This window comes from Ursus arctos, unplaced genomic scaffold, assembly GCF_023065955.2.
Source record: "Ursus arctos isolate Adak ecotype North America unplaced genomic scaffold, UrsArc2.0 scaffold_6, whole genome shotgun sequence".
NCBI lineage: Eukaryota > Metazoa > Chordata > Mammalia > Carnivora > Ursidae > Ursus > Ursus arctos.
The window spans coordinates 14,925,806-14,941,439 of record NW_026623078.1 but is presented as its reverse complement, the minus strand read 5'-3'; the positions used below and the strand labels follow the sequence as shown (position 1 = coordinate 14,941,439).

At 38.2% G+C, this 15,634-nt stretch overlaps 1 protein-coding gene across 1 annotated transcript in view; it reads right to left on the bottom strand.

The window, feature by feature from the left end:
• XKR4 (XK related 4) overlaps nucleotides 1–15,634 on the bottom strand; it is a 416,882-nt gene that overhangs the window by 233,812 nt on the left and 167,436 nt on the right. The window lies entirely within an intron of this gene.

The window sequence follows — 15,634 nt, the reverse complement described above, 5'->3', positions numbered from 1 at the left end:
TTGGCAACACCTTTAGCTATTAGTTTTTAACAACCACAAAACGGCAAAGTCTGAAATTAAGTCACCAGGCATTGTAGCCTTCACAAATAACAGGGATCTTTCCCTGAGTCCTTGAAAGCTCAGTTGCGGTCTTTGTGTGTGATTGAATCCTGAATGTCCCCCAGTGGGGACACGCTGTCCCTGATACTGATAGAATTCCTCATAATCTTAGATACTAGAGTGGAAAAAGGAAGGGCGAATATCTTGTGCAAAGGAAATTTGGTCAGGTTCTAACAATAAGTCAGTTACTCTTTTTCCTACTAATTTGGGTTAGCAGTGCTCAGAGAAAGTCTCTTTGAACATTTTAGCTTAGCAGGTTTTTGCAGCCATATGCTTCAACAAAGCTTCTAATTCCCACAAGCAAAGTCAGCCCCCCCCAACAGCATTCTTTGTAAAGGCCCTTAGGGAGAATAGGGGTGGGAAAAGAGGTGGGTTGGCTGTCCGTCTCTCCTTGAAAGAGTGAACAACTTTTAGTCTACAAGGAAAGCCTTCTGATGAGCTCACTGTATCTGGTTCTGTTAGTAGAGCAGGGCCTGACGAGCCCACAGCACATTTCAGCATCCATTTCCAAGATCCTCTGTCCACCCCATTAGGTAAAAGACTTTCTTCTGCTCTGGGTTCCTTGACCAGAATCCTAAGGTTTCAAGAAGAAGCATCTTAAATATTGAGAACTAGTATTTGGGGATTCCTAATGCCTATTCTCACCAGTACTACAGACTTAGTAGATGCACCTAAAGTCTCTAATATGCAAATATGCTGATTTTCTAAATATGGCCTTCAACTTAACAGCAACATAAGACTGCCCTTCTGAAATCTCCAGTGACCAGTATCTGATTGCTTAGTATATGGAATGTATTCAAACCTTTACACTTTTAATATGCCTATTTACATTTTGATTTTTTAAAAAGATTTTATTTATTCATTTGACAGAAAGAGAAAGAGCACAAGCAGGGGGAACAGCAGGCAGAGGGAGAGAGGGAAACAGCCCGGAGCCCGACGTGGGGCTCGATCCCAGGACCCTGGGATCATGAACTGAGCTGAAGGCAGACGCTTAACCAACAGAGCCACCCAGGTGCCCTTACGTTTTGATTTTTTGAAAATATAAATTGGCTGAAAATGTTTGGTGATTTGTTCTTGTATATGTGTGTGTGTATATATATATATATATATATATATATATATTAATTTAAAGCGCTCCCTGGGTTATTGGAGATTTTTTTCAATAAATATTTGAAATACTTTGTTTTGACACTTCAGTTTCTAACTTTCTCTTCTGTACTTCAATGGTCTACAGAGAACCAAAAACAGAGAGCCTCTAACCAGCCAGATCTGTCTGCCTCGTTTCACACAGGATGGACATAGGATGAACTAGAACTAATTTAGTTTACAAAGAATCTATAAAGCATGGGGAGAAAAACGAGGATGCTAAAAATGAAAAACAATGTAAGTCAAGAAGTATCACAAATCTATGCTATATTTTTGCAAGTGAATAACCCCCTAGACTAAATAACTTTGTTGACTAAACTGTAGTTTAAAGGGCAAATCTTCTGGAAGGCATTAATTTGGTCCTGAGCAAAAATCTGTGTCATGTCATTTCATGTATCTTTCCCTACAACATAGACCCTTCAACATTTGAATCTAAATATTTTTGAATCGTGGTGTTTTGAAGAAGTGCTCTCCTACTTGATGGGAGGTGGGTACTAAACACATCTGAGGAAGTCCCCTATAATGCACATTTACCAAAGGAATAAACTCAAAAGTTCTGTGATCCCACAAAAAGAGGAAAAGAGCATAACATCCCAGATGTCATCAGCTTTCGGCTGAGGGCATATTGCCAGAGAGGTGAGTAGATCTGTTTCCTAGAAGACACTGGCTGCTGGCCTCATGCCCAGGGACCTATGCAGCCCTTCAGTTGGAAAGCTCCCCTCTTCAAGGACATTCACTCCTGCCTCCATGTGGGCTCAGCACTCAGAGCAAAATCCTCACAGTCCCATATTCCCGTGAAGCCACAGTACTTCCTACCCAGTGTTCCCAAAGCAAAGAGGCTGCCACTTGGCACAACGCCTTTGAAAGATGTCTATTCTGTACATTTACAGTAGGGACATGAAAATAAATGCTGACTAATGTGCACTAGTGGCTGTGAAGACCGAACGCTTCCTCTGGGTGTCTTCCTTTTCTTCCCATTTTTGCAAATCCCATGTCTCCCTTTGAAGCCTACCTCCAGTCTCCCCAACCTCTGACTTTTCCAGACAATCCCACTTTGGTGTGGTGTGACTCCTTTCTCTTTCTCTGTCACTTCCATTCTCAGAACTAAAATCATTCATTTTGCAACTGTCACCTTGAGATAGGAGGTCCTGGGAAAAATCTCCTTTAATTTGCTTTGGGGCTCTTTGACAATACCTATGACAATTTTTCTTCTTATGGGACATGAATGTAACTATCATTCCCAGGCCAGGTACTGCAGTCCCCCCTGAAGATAGACCCATGCCTGCAGTGGGTGAAGAATCAATAGTGTCTATAGAATTTCTGTGAGTCCCCTCTAGTTTCTATTAGAAAATAAACACATGCTTGCTTCTCAGTGTCGTGGAGGAGGTGATATCAACTGCCTTGAATAAAGTAAGAGAGGTGGTAGGCTGACATCAAGGACAGCTGTTGGAGGGGGCACCATGAGAGAAAAATTCAGAGTAATTGTCCCCATGTGCTCATAAACCTTGGTTATAGTTTGGCAGAGCAAGGCAAAGCCATCTGCATGCTGCCCAAGACCAGGCGAACTATGGCAGCATGTAGATCTGAATCACCTCTGACGGAGAGGTGGAAGCAGTGTGTAATAAGGAAATAGAAAATAAAAAGACAGAAAAACTCTTTAAGTAGTTTCCTTCCTGTTTCATTTCAATTAGAAGGAGTCCCCAAGTTTTTATCTAAATATACCATCTATATATTCCTTCTATTCTTCCTCTCTCTTTCTTTCACACACATGTACACATGCACACACCCCTCTTCAACTAGAATAATTCAATTCTTCATTCAGTCACTCAAAACTGTGTGTTACTACTTTTTTTAAGAAATCAATATTTTTTCCCCATAAGTTTTAACTTTTGGGATTTTCCACTTCCCATCTTAGACCTCAAGAGTCACACCTCTTCCTTCTCCTTCTCACTGGAAGGATGAATGATGTTCATTTCACTGAATAGCCAATGACTTTGTAGAATCAAATAATCAACTTTACTTCATGGGCATGTGTGTCTATTTGATGTACTATGTAATTTTGGCCAGCCAACTCAGCTGGGCTCAGGGGGTCAGTGGGTTTAGTAGGAGCTGTGTTTAAAGATGGAGGAGGACCACAGCATTACCAATCATTGTGAGGGTCCAGGCTTCTACTCCATGGGGGATGGGTTGTGATATGACTTGTGTTTTAACAGGATCCGTCTGACTGCTACATTGAAAATAGCCTGAAGGTTGAGGGTCAGGGAGGGCAAAGCAAGAAATTACAGTGACTTAGACAGGCGTAGCATTTGAGTTAGTAGCAGAGGGTTGAATTCTGGATTTTTTACAAAGATAGAGTCAATAGGACTCCCTGATGGATTGGGTGTGGACTGTAAGTGAAAAAAAAAAAAAGAGTTAAGGCTGATGCAGTAGTTTAAAAATATTACCACACATCCTTAACAATCCTTTCTGAATAGGTGAAGACTAATAAGCTCTGCCTTTAATGTGGGCTGGACTTAGTGACATGCTTCAGATGAATGGAAAATGGTGGAAGTGCTGATGTGTGACTCACAAGACTAGGACATGAAAGGTCCTGTGGTTTCCTTCTTCACGCTCTGTTTAGGCACTCACCCTAGGGAAGCCAGCTGCTATGTCATGAGGACACTCAAACAGCCTTATGGAAAGACCCATGTGTAAGCACTGCAGCTTCTTGCAACAGCCATATGATTTCTACTGTCTTGGAAGTGAATCCTCCAGCTCCAGTCAAGCCTTCAGGTGATACAGCCCTGTGTGACATTATCTCAGCAACCTCACGAGACATTCTGAGCCAGAACTACAAGGCTCCTGAATCTATGACTCATGGAATTATGAAAAAATATGTATATGTTGTTTAAAAAACAAAGGGATGAATTGTTAAAATTTAATAAAATCACATTTACAAATATTAATAAGGCTTCAAATTTCATAATTTAGTAAGTTTATTGATATAATTCCTGAATTTTCTCACATAATAAATGAGAAAAGACATCTATAAAGAAACCCACTACCTTGGCCATCACCTAATCATAATTCAATCCTCTGCATCTCTATTTTTTTTTTTTATGATAAATAGATCCCTAGGCATCAGTAAGAAAAAGGAGAGGAGAAGGCATATACTTTGTACCTATGGATCAATCATATTCAACTTTTACTGTGACCTAGTTTTCATTGGGAAACTGTGGCAGGGTTGGTAGGGTCAAGTGATGGCTCTATAGAACTGCCATTGGCCATCTAGTTTAAAAAATTACTGAAGGATAAATTCCCCGTTATGTCCTCTCTCTTTCCTGATAATTTCCCAATATCATCAGCTGTGAAACAAGCTGGTCTCACATCAGACCTGAGGTGAGTGGGAGTTACACACAGGCTTCAGGGAAAGCCCCTGATGAAACTACAATTTCCTTTGTTATTAATAGAGAAAAAAATGTGCATTTGGATATGCAAAAATAAATATTTTGTTAGTTATCATTTTATTGGAACTTATTTACAAAAAGAAGGTTCTGGAATGCTTTTTCAACTTGAGGAAAAGTTCACCAGCATTCCCCACAAAAATAGCCACGGATAGTCAGGATGGTAGCTTCCATTCCAGCATTCATTTGCTGAATTAATTTGAATCAAAGTCACAGCTGACATTTGGATAGCACTTTACAGTTTATACAGCACTTTTATATGTATGAAGAGATTTGTCATCTACATCACAGCCTTTAAAGGAAGTGTGGATGTGTAAAGTTGACAGATGGGATCCTGATTCTCAGGGAAGTTTGGAATTATTTGGGACATGGAGCAGTTGGTAGCAGAGTGGTTATTCAGAAGTGAATCTTCTACCTTTAGGCCCACTTCTCCATAACTACTTCTCCAAATCACCCAGTTGTCATTAAAAATAAAGCATTTAACACCATGCCAGGGATGTAATACTAACACAACAAATGATTACATTTGTTAAAGGAACCAAAATGATACACTGCTATAAGAAAGAGCCATGACTAGAACTATTTCACTGGAGTTAGTTTGGAATACAGATCTCTCTGACTCCATCCCAACAGAACAACCTCTTGGGTGCTCCATCACTTCCCAGATTTGACACTGGGATGTAGCTTCTACTGCCCGAGACCTGGGAAGAACCATGCGGCCGTAGTAGGTTTTTAGTGAGTTTCACAGTTACTCTGCCAACCTACTTTAGGAATAATCCAGGTTTAGCCAAGAAAGAGCAGATTCCAACCTGCTTGTCATTATGCAGTCTGATAGTTACAGTTGATGTTTGGATTTAAAGTTCTCAAACAGTCTTTTCTTGAAGAAAATCATACTAAGAAGTTCACGTGGGGATTTTTTTTGATGCAGCGTGCCAAGGCCCAAAGAATATAAAAAATAGAGAAGTGATTTTAAAAAACTCCCTTTCATCAATCCCTCACTCCACCTCAAATCAAGAATGAATCATAATAAGTTTTCCTCCTGATGTCTACATTTCCCTCTTTTCTTACAGGTTAGCAAAACTTGACATTGGCTGTGAGGCTCACAATTCAATATGAGTGGTATGTACAGTTTCTAAATTTTTAATCTGAAATAAATATTTTTCTCATTCAAGTTTTAACATTAGAGATTTCTCACTTCCCATCCTAGACCTCTAGAGTCCCTCCTCTCCCTTCGCCTACTCACTATGTTCCTTTATGAGAAGATATATGATATCCATATCTCTGAGAAACTAATAGTTTTATAGAATAAAATAATCAACTTCACTAAATGGTATGTGCACATATTTGACATACTACTTAATTTTGACCACCCAACTCACCTGAGATCAGAGGATGATTGTTTAGGGTAGACCAATATCATCATGAACCTAATACTTTTTTTTCACCAAAAGAATAATTAATATTGAAATCTTATCTTAAGAAAGTCATTGGCCAACTCATAAAGAGAGAAGAACTCAAACCCAAAAAAGTTCTATGATTATCCTAGAGACAAATCAGGATTTTATTTTTTCCACTGGTATCTGTTATCATTTGAAACCTGAACCACCAGGAAAAACTGGTCTTTTCTCCCAAATACAAAGCAGAAGGTGATAGAAGAGGCAATTCTTTATATAGTACATTTCAACAAAACCATTAGTTCAAACTCCAAATAAAATCCTCTTAGACCTATCTAGAAGTGTTAGTTAGGAGATTTTACTCTGATGTTTAACAGAAAGAGGATGAATTTTTTGTCTTGAAACCCATATGTAATTATAATATTTTAATATTTATTTACAATGGTTATTATTTAGTTCTGCTTTCCAAATTTCTATTAATTGTATTAAAGCTATTGATACCTCATATTATCATTCAATGGCCTCTGAGTAATTTTTACTTTCATTTCTAAAATCAAATATTTTCTAAAAATCCCAAATATCTTACTAGTTCAAAGTGACTGTAAGTCCTTTAAAAATGATTATGAATGTTTATGCCAAAGTAAAGAGTTAATACTTATACATACACTCATTAAAAAAATAGAATAATCAAGCAAAGTATAAGCTTAAGCTGTGCTTCTCACATTGTCTTTTTTTCAATGTCATGGAAAAATGAGTGGATAGATAGCACATATGACCAGAGAGCTACAAGAAGAAAATTTTCTTCTCTTGTAATAATGTAGTTATTTACAAGCTGATTAATGGCAAGGAGTTCACAACCAAATGTTTGCGTTTAAGAAACAGGACACCCTGGGGCACCTGGGTGACTCAGTCAGTTAAGGATCCGACTCTTGATTTTGACTCAGGTTATGATCTCAGGCTCGTGAGATCAAGCCCCGAGTTGGGCTCCCTGCTCAGCATGGAGTCTGCTTGAGATTCTCTTTCTCTCCCTCTGCCCCTCCTCCCACTCTCTCTGTCTCTAAAATAAATAAAATCTTAAAAAGAAAAAGAAACAGGACACCCTGAGTCAACAGAAGCTTAGCTAGTGGATTTGCCTGTTTACACATTTACTAAATTACAACAATACTCTCAGTTCTATGTGGGATGACTCTGTACATACACAGCCAACTCTGTTTTGTGCCAGATGGAAAGAGAAACAATGAGTTTAACAAACATAAAAACACTTTGAGTAATTCTTAGGCTTGAAATACACCATTGGGTCAGAGACATTAAAATGCTTTTCTACACTCTCTTCACACAGACCTTAATAAAAATGACTTTATTTTTATTCCAAAAGTCAGTAATCCTCTAATCAGGTAGCTTGTGTTTGAATGAAACACAAAAATTAATTACAAAACCAAGGGGAAATGATTTGACCATAATTAATGATATTGTTACCTTTAGAAATATGATGCATCTCACCAAAACCAATTAAGAAAGCTTTGTCAGTTTATGCTTTCATTACTACTGGCTCATATTTGAGAGAAGAGCAAATGCATGGCTTTATTCTGAAAAAAATTATAAATACTTGCATCTAGTCCATCCACATCTAGTCATTTCTCTATAGGCTTCTGAATGATAGCTAAGGGAACTGGCACAATTCTGGAGGAAATAAGTGTGACTTCATGATGAAGACTTGCTCCCACTGGGTGATGAGGTTGAGAGGGAGAGTGGTCCCCAGCACACCACCCTGACTTGCTCTTCTAGCATTTGAAGAGGTGGCCCCACCAGACAATAAAGGTTCTTCTCAGACGGTGGCAGATTTCAAACCAGTTAAATATGACAATTGGGTTGAAATGATATCTGGTCTACTAAACTATAGAATTTGTTGCCCTTATCACTTACAATATATCAAAATATAGGAGAGAGGATAACAAGTTTCCCTCAACACAGCTGGCCCAGCTAAAAAGTGAGCAAAAGGGCACATCACAATTGAAACAATTCTGTTGATTTCTGCCAAACTGAGAACAGAGTCACTGAAAACGTTGTCACATCAGCACCATTTGTAAATTTACAGACATACAATGGCAGAGGTCAATGGCGGAGCATCAGTACTTTACAGCATTTTAGAAGTGGGAAAGAGGAGTGTGTGCAAGCCCTGCATTGCACACACATGTTGTGGTTAACATTTTTCAAACTTCAGGGAAATATTTCTCTACAGGGCTTGCCTGTGTTCTCTAGACAAATGGAGACCACAGCTGAATGCCTTCAAGTTTTGTGTTATTTTGCTGCCAGAATTGATGATCTTTGGTGTATGGAAAGTACTGGCGCAGGGGAATCCCTTGGGTAAGAAAAAAGAAAAATGAATTAATCTTCGAGTCCTTTATCTTAGAGGGCATGGACACAATAGGCTCTTGAATAATAGAGAATTATTTCCCACTAACTACTTAAAGTCCATTTTTTTTCTCTTTTCTTCCCTCTCTCCCTCCCTCTTCCTTCCTTCCTTCCTTCCTTCCTTCCTTCCTTCCTTCCTTCCTTCCTTCCTTCCTTCCTTCCTTCTCTTTCTTTCCCCTTCCTCCCATCTTTCTTTCTCTTTCTTTCTTTCTTTCTTTCTTTCTTTCTTTCTTTCTTTCTTTCTTTCTTTCTTCCTTCCTTCCTTCCTTCCTTCCTTCCTTCCTTCCTTCCTTCCTTCCCTCCAATCTCTCTCCCTCCCTCTTTTTCTTCCTTCCTTTCTCCCTTTTTGTTTCCCTCCCTCCTTTCTTCCTTTGCTCTCTCCCTCCCTCTTCCTTCCTTCCTTCCTTCCTTCCTTCCTTCCTTCCTTCCTTCCTTCCTTTTTGTTTCCCTCTGTCCCTTTTCTTCTTTCTTTCTCTTTCTTTCTTTCTTTCTTTCTTTCTTTCTTTCTTTCTTTCTTTCTTTCTTTCTTTCTTTCTTTCTTTCTTTCTTTCTCTTTTCTTCTGTCTTTTGCTTCTCTTCATGTTCTAATCCATGGTTCCTGAGATACTCATGAAGTAGCTTAGTATCTCAAGAATTGCCCATAAAAGCTGAAGAACACTTGGAAATATTAAATAGATCATTATATTAAATTTGTATATATGTAGGTATAGCTATAGAGAGATGTGCCAGGCCAGTTCTTTCCTAACTATATGGATCCAGCAATTGTTTTCAGAGGTGAAGAAAATCGTACTTTCTGAAGGTAATTAAATTAAAGTTTTGTAATATTCTAAAAATAATGGTATCATACATGACCCATTATAATATTTGATTATGGGCATGATTTCTGAGTCTAAGCATTGCTTTAACAATTTTATTGACATTCCCAGTTAGTAAGCACTTGCTTACTAGAATGAAACTTCTACAAACTGAAATGAATGAAAAATGTATATAAAAATTACAGTAACCCAAGAAAAGTTGTTAATTTGGTAGTCCTCTTTAGAACAAAAATTGTGTGATGATATTGCTTATAGCAATGTTTCATGAATTTTTTGGAAAAAAGGTCAAAAATAGTATTTTTGGAATAAATATATAATATTCTGTGAGTTACATATGCTTTATTTTATTACTTAGCAAATGTTGCTGGTCCAGAGCCTAATACTTAGACTTGTGCATTAATAAATAAGCTCAGTCATCAGTGACATTTTGATGACTTTCAGTCACATATAAGCAACAGGAACAATATTTTCACATTTTTAATTTTGATATTTTGAAGGCATATTTACCAAGGTACGAGGATGAACACAGTAGAACATATTTCGTTTAATAGCTTGTAAGATTAATTTATGACTTTAAAATATTTAGACATGATACATGGGCCTCCATCTATATTCTTACTCCATAGCCCCAAATGTTTCAGGAGGTATGTGTTGGTTAAGTATGTATATATACTTACAAAATAGTTATCAAATAGCATATCATTAGATATACTGTTCTATTCCATTAGTAGAACCTTAGGATCCTGGATTTATAAATGATGTGAGGAGACAAATGATGGTATCTGAGAGATGCATATAATAAACAATAGTAATTTGGAATATGACATGTCTCCAGCTTATATTGACCTCCATGGGAGCTGAGTGAGTGTTCTCAAGGGCAGGATCTAGACATAAATCCTGGGAGGCAGTCATTCTATCAAGCCTTGCTCAATAATCCAACCTGGCTTTTAATTGGTTCCTCCAAGCATTGTTAAGCTCAGCTATTCACAGAGGCAGCAGATGAAGCCTAGGCCTTCAGTTTAAATCCTCCATAAATAGTTACAAAAAACAAATGTTTCATGGTAATACTGCAGTTTACATAGCTTTGCCTAAAATAGAATTTATTTTTTCTATTGTCTGACTGGTTCTTTCCTTTTCTAATTCAGATGCTAGATGTGGATGTATCTCTGGAATTTGCAAGAAAAATAAAATTTCCTTTTTAAAAAAATATTGCAAAATGGAATAACAGTCAATGATTTGTTTCTGTCTTGACTTTTCAAAAACAGCAATTAATGTGTCCAGTATTTACTGAAGTAGTATAAATCAAATTTATCTGTAATTGCTTATTTAGAAAACAGTAAGGAAAAATGGTTGACTATTTCACAGCAGGACTCTCAGAAATTGTGGGGTTCTAAGGAATGAATAGGAAGTAGAAATTACTTTAGGTCGTATCTTTACATCTCCATCTACAAATTGATGTGAAGAGTCGCATTATGGTTTCCGGGTGTTCAAAAAAGTAGTGGAAAAGGTAAACGATGAGGAGTGGTTATTGATTTCTATATGAAGTTATTCACTGGTTCTTACTATTTTTATATTTGCTCTCTATCGTACAAATACTCAAGCAAGGGAATTAGAAAGGCAAAAGCAACTTTCTTGTGCATTTGTCAGACCACAGGAATAATTTTGTCCCAACTCTGCTGTTTGAGAGGGGGTGAAATTTATTGCTGAGAAGCTTGATTTCTCCAGGTAAAAAGCACCTTTAGCTTTCCAGTGTTCATCGCCAAACCAATGTCTTCAATGAAACTAAGCATTGAGAGTATTCTGTTAAATACAATATAAAAGATTCAGGAAAATATAGGCATTTTAAATGCTGTGTGAAGTGTAATTCAGTTACTAGGGGGGCACAGTATGGAGTGATTTTGGACTTTCTATTGGAGGAAATTGTTTTTATGGATTTGCCAGAAGCCTTAAAAATCCTATTAACAACACTGTTAAGGGAGGTTTGGAAGAATTAATATGTAAATTAGCCTTCTAAATGTTAGTGTGAACAACCTTCAACTTTCTAACAAGATGAAGTAGAATCTGGAGGAAGAGGACATCTTAGAAATGCTGTACCAGGTGGGATGGTTAGAGCCAGTGGTCCTCCAGTGAGGATGAGGTATTTTTAGGGGATTTTGGCTTTGAAAAGCACTTCACAATTTTACTTAAGACCAACCCTCTACACTAGGTGATTTAGATTAATTAGTTTAAACTAGATAAACTTGGAGTGAACTCAATAAACTGATGGACACATGAAATTTTCTGAACTGAGCAAATGCTCAAGAAATTCATGAGGAGTACAGCAATATTCTGCTGAAATACCAAAAGTCATTTTTTAAAAGACTTTATTTATTTGAAAGAGAGAGAGAGAGACCCTTCCCTGACATTCTCTAGCTTGGTTACACCCAAACCAAAATGCTATTTGTGTTATTCAGCCCAAAATGAATATACTTATTATACAATATCTTCAAGGAGTCAAAGATACCCATGTGATTTAAATTTTCTTTCCTTATGTAATTAAAAATCAAATTTCATTATCATATTGCTTTTTTCAAATATTTAAACTGAATTACTCTTTACGTTTATCACTACAAAATCTATTCACACTGTCTTCCAAAATAACAGCATGTAAGATAGCCATATGATGTTATATTTTAAAATCACATGCTTTAAAATAGAAATATGAAATGATGAATCCTTTTACTTTCCAAATTAAAATGATTTTCTTTAAAACTGAAACATATCTGTCTTTCAAATATTTTGTACAGAGATTTCATAAGAAAGATTTTCTGCAAAATACATAAACTTAATAAATTTAAAGTAAGATTTTAGAATTCCAATATTCTCATATTTCCCTAGGAAACAAGATGTAATTCCAGATTAGTTTCAATACAGGAGTCCTATTTTTACCCGGAGCACACAATAAAGGAGACTGCTTTTACTGCAAGAGGAACTTGTTATAAGCAAAAATGTGTCTCCCCCAAATTCTTATGTTGAAGTTCTAAACCCCACCTACCTCCGAATGTGACTATGTTTGGAGATAGGGTTGTATAGAGGTGATTAAGGTAAAATGAGGTCATTCGGATGGGCCCTACTCCAATACGCCTGGTGTCCTTATAAGAAAAGGAAATTAGGACACAGACACTCACAGAGGGAAGACCATGTAAGTACACCGGACACAGACAACCATCTGCAAGCCAAAGAGAAGCCTCAGAAGATACCGACCGTACAGATGCGTTGATCTTAGACCTTGGCCTCCAGAACCATGAGAATCTAAATTTCTGTTGTCTAAGCCACCAGTCTGTGGTCTTTTGTGATGGCAGCCTTAGCAAACTAATACAGCACTAAACCTCTTATTCGTGATAGCCATACTGACGTTATTTTGTTTTCCACATTCCTGGATTCATGATTCCCAAGATCATCATCTGTATCTGCATCTTGTTTATATGAACTGAACTTGTTCAATGCCCTCATTTCAGTCTGAAATTCTTATGCATGAACATAGGGAAAGAAATGACTCTGGGCAAACAAGCTTTATTCCTGGATTCCTCATTCTCAGGGGCAAGAATTCAGAATTAGAGAGTGTGGCATGTACCCTCTCCTTTGAGCTTTACTAGATGATACTGACTCACAACAAATTTGCTAACAAAGACATAATTAGCCAGTGAAGGCACAGCAACACACACACACACACACACACACACACACACACACACACCTCTTTTCCGGATGCCGTATAGCTTTCATTTTATTCTATTCCTATTATGCTTGTGGGAAAAATTCAGCTAAGAGATACTGTAGGTCTTTTCTCCATTGAACGTGATTATATCACCTCAGCACATTCCTTAGAGACAGGAAGGCATTCTAGGCATTTTTGTTGAAATTCAGTTAACAGGCCAAAAGTAGGCAGTGGTATTATTTATCAGAGGAGTTTATGTCCAATAGTTTAGCTATCTCCAGACATGATTAATTAATAGAGAAAAGTAAGTCATTCTACAACTAATTAAAATGTACTCTGAAACATAATTCCTGGAATTCTTCTGTAAAGGGCAGAAGAGAGTAACCATTCACCATCACTGCAGCTAAACATAGAGATGTCATCTGTAGGAAATTTTAAGAGAATGAGAATGTTTAAACATAACATAGCCCTTGTTGTGTTTGCTGAGCTAGCCTGACTCGGGGGTAGGGGAGACAGAAGCTAAGGGAGAGGCAGCATGACACCGGATCATGCAGGCGCGGAAGACAGATTTGGTGAGAGATCCTGGAGGCAGAGCTGAGGCTGACAGATGGACAATTAACAGAAATCTGGAATGAAGTGCTGAGACCCTGTCAACAGTGTTCCAAAGCTGTAATCTAGGAAGTAGGCTTCAATCTAAAGCTGAGCATTGCTATGAGGTCTGTGGCAAATGAAGGACCCCACAAATTCTGCAGACTGTCTTCCCCTTTACCCCTGTTGCTTTTATCAGGCTCTCCCACGACATGACAGCTTTACCTGGCAGCCTCTGGAAGAGCTCACATGGTTCTATACTTTATTCATTATCCGCTTGCTTGTTACTCTTGAGTTACCCACTTACTCTGAATCTTTATTTGAAGAGCAAAAGGTGTCCATTCTCTATTTGCCCTAATAGAAGTGGAAGTACTTGACGTATTCTTGTGTGAGATGGCCCCCTCACTTTTGTGGTTACTTACATCATAAAGAATCACATCATTTCTTTCTTTTTTTTAAAGATTTTTTAATTTATTTGATAGTGAGAGAGAGCACAAGCAGGGGGAGCAGCAGGCAGAAGGAGAGAGAGAAGCAGGCTCTCCACTGAGCAGGGAGCCTGATGAGGGGCTCTATCCTAGGACCCTGGGATCATGACCTGAGCCAAAGGCAGACGTTTAACCAACTGAGCCATCCAGGAACCCCACATTACATCATTTCTTATTGCTCGCTCTGTTAGTTGTTTCTCTTAGGGTCTATCACTCCCCAAATACCTCTCTAACCAACTCTGTCTCCCATTCCCTGCCACATCCATGTTTACAGACAAAACAGCAAACTCAGGTCACATCTCTGTCTTGAGAAACAAAACATACACATGGACAACATCCAGGCAATACATATAAATACAGAACTTCAACTCACAACCTGCAGCAACCTATCCTGGAAGCCAGCCCTTGATTGATGACAAACCCTCCCAGGATGCCAGCATGTTCTCAGACTCACAGGAGGCCAGATTGCCATCTCTAGTGACAATCCAGGAAGCTAAACAGTACCTTCTGTAACAATCAGCCCCAAATGGCCAGGACTTGATTAATATCTGGCAGCTGCCCTAATTTTTGTCCCTGCTTTCAGTCTAGGACCAACCAGAGAAAGCCACATAAGCTTTCCTGCCAATCACTGAATAGCTAGTCTAGTTGTAGCTTTCCCACACCAGCAGCCTTCACTCAGGGCATACATCCCTGAAGAGTCCCTTTATGGCACTATACAGCTCCCACTCCTTTGTCTGACTTTGGGTGTTTGCCAAAATGCCCATACCACGGCTGACCCCCTTGCTGCAGCAAGCTCAGAACAGTCTTTGCTTCTCTCATCGGTTGGTCTTCATTTATTTCTATTATCTTCTCCTCTCCTCCACCTTTACTGTTACTTTTTTTTTTGAGCCCTTAAAACAAAAACCAACCATCAAAGATATGTCTACTTAGCCTTGCCTTCTATGATTTTATTTCCCTGGGTCAAAACTTACTTTATTTAGTAATAGTTGTTACTGTTATTCTGCTTTCCAATTCTCTCCTTCTCTTAGTTTTATATAATTCAATGATTAACTTTGAGAGATTTTGTTCTCTTGAACCACGAAGGAAGCAGTAGAGAAGAATATGGGACCTGATGATTTTCTGGGAGGCAGGGGGTGAGAAAGAAGAGTTAGCAGTCAAAAGTATTGTGGAATTTTGAAGCTCAGTGACAGGCAAGATATTCATGGCATTAAAAAGTGAAAAATGGTATTCTGGAAGAAGTGTCCACCAAAATGCATGCTCTCCATTCTTCTAGGGCACACGAATAGAACCCATATTTCATCTCGTTTTAATTGGTGATTTCGGGGCAACAGCCCCTCTTCTGACTGGTGTCAGACTGACAGGAACCAAAATTGTTAGAATATGTGTGAAATAAGGGGAAATTATCTCTGAATGAAGACCAGGTGAACTTGCTTCAAACAAAGTCATACACTTTTGAAATAAATATTGCACATTCTGGCAGCTCTGGGACTTCTAGTCATTGGTTTGTTTTTTGGTCTCTCTTCTGGTTCTAAGTTGTGAATTGAATAGTTAGTTT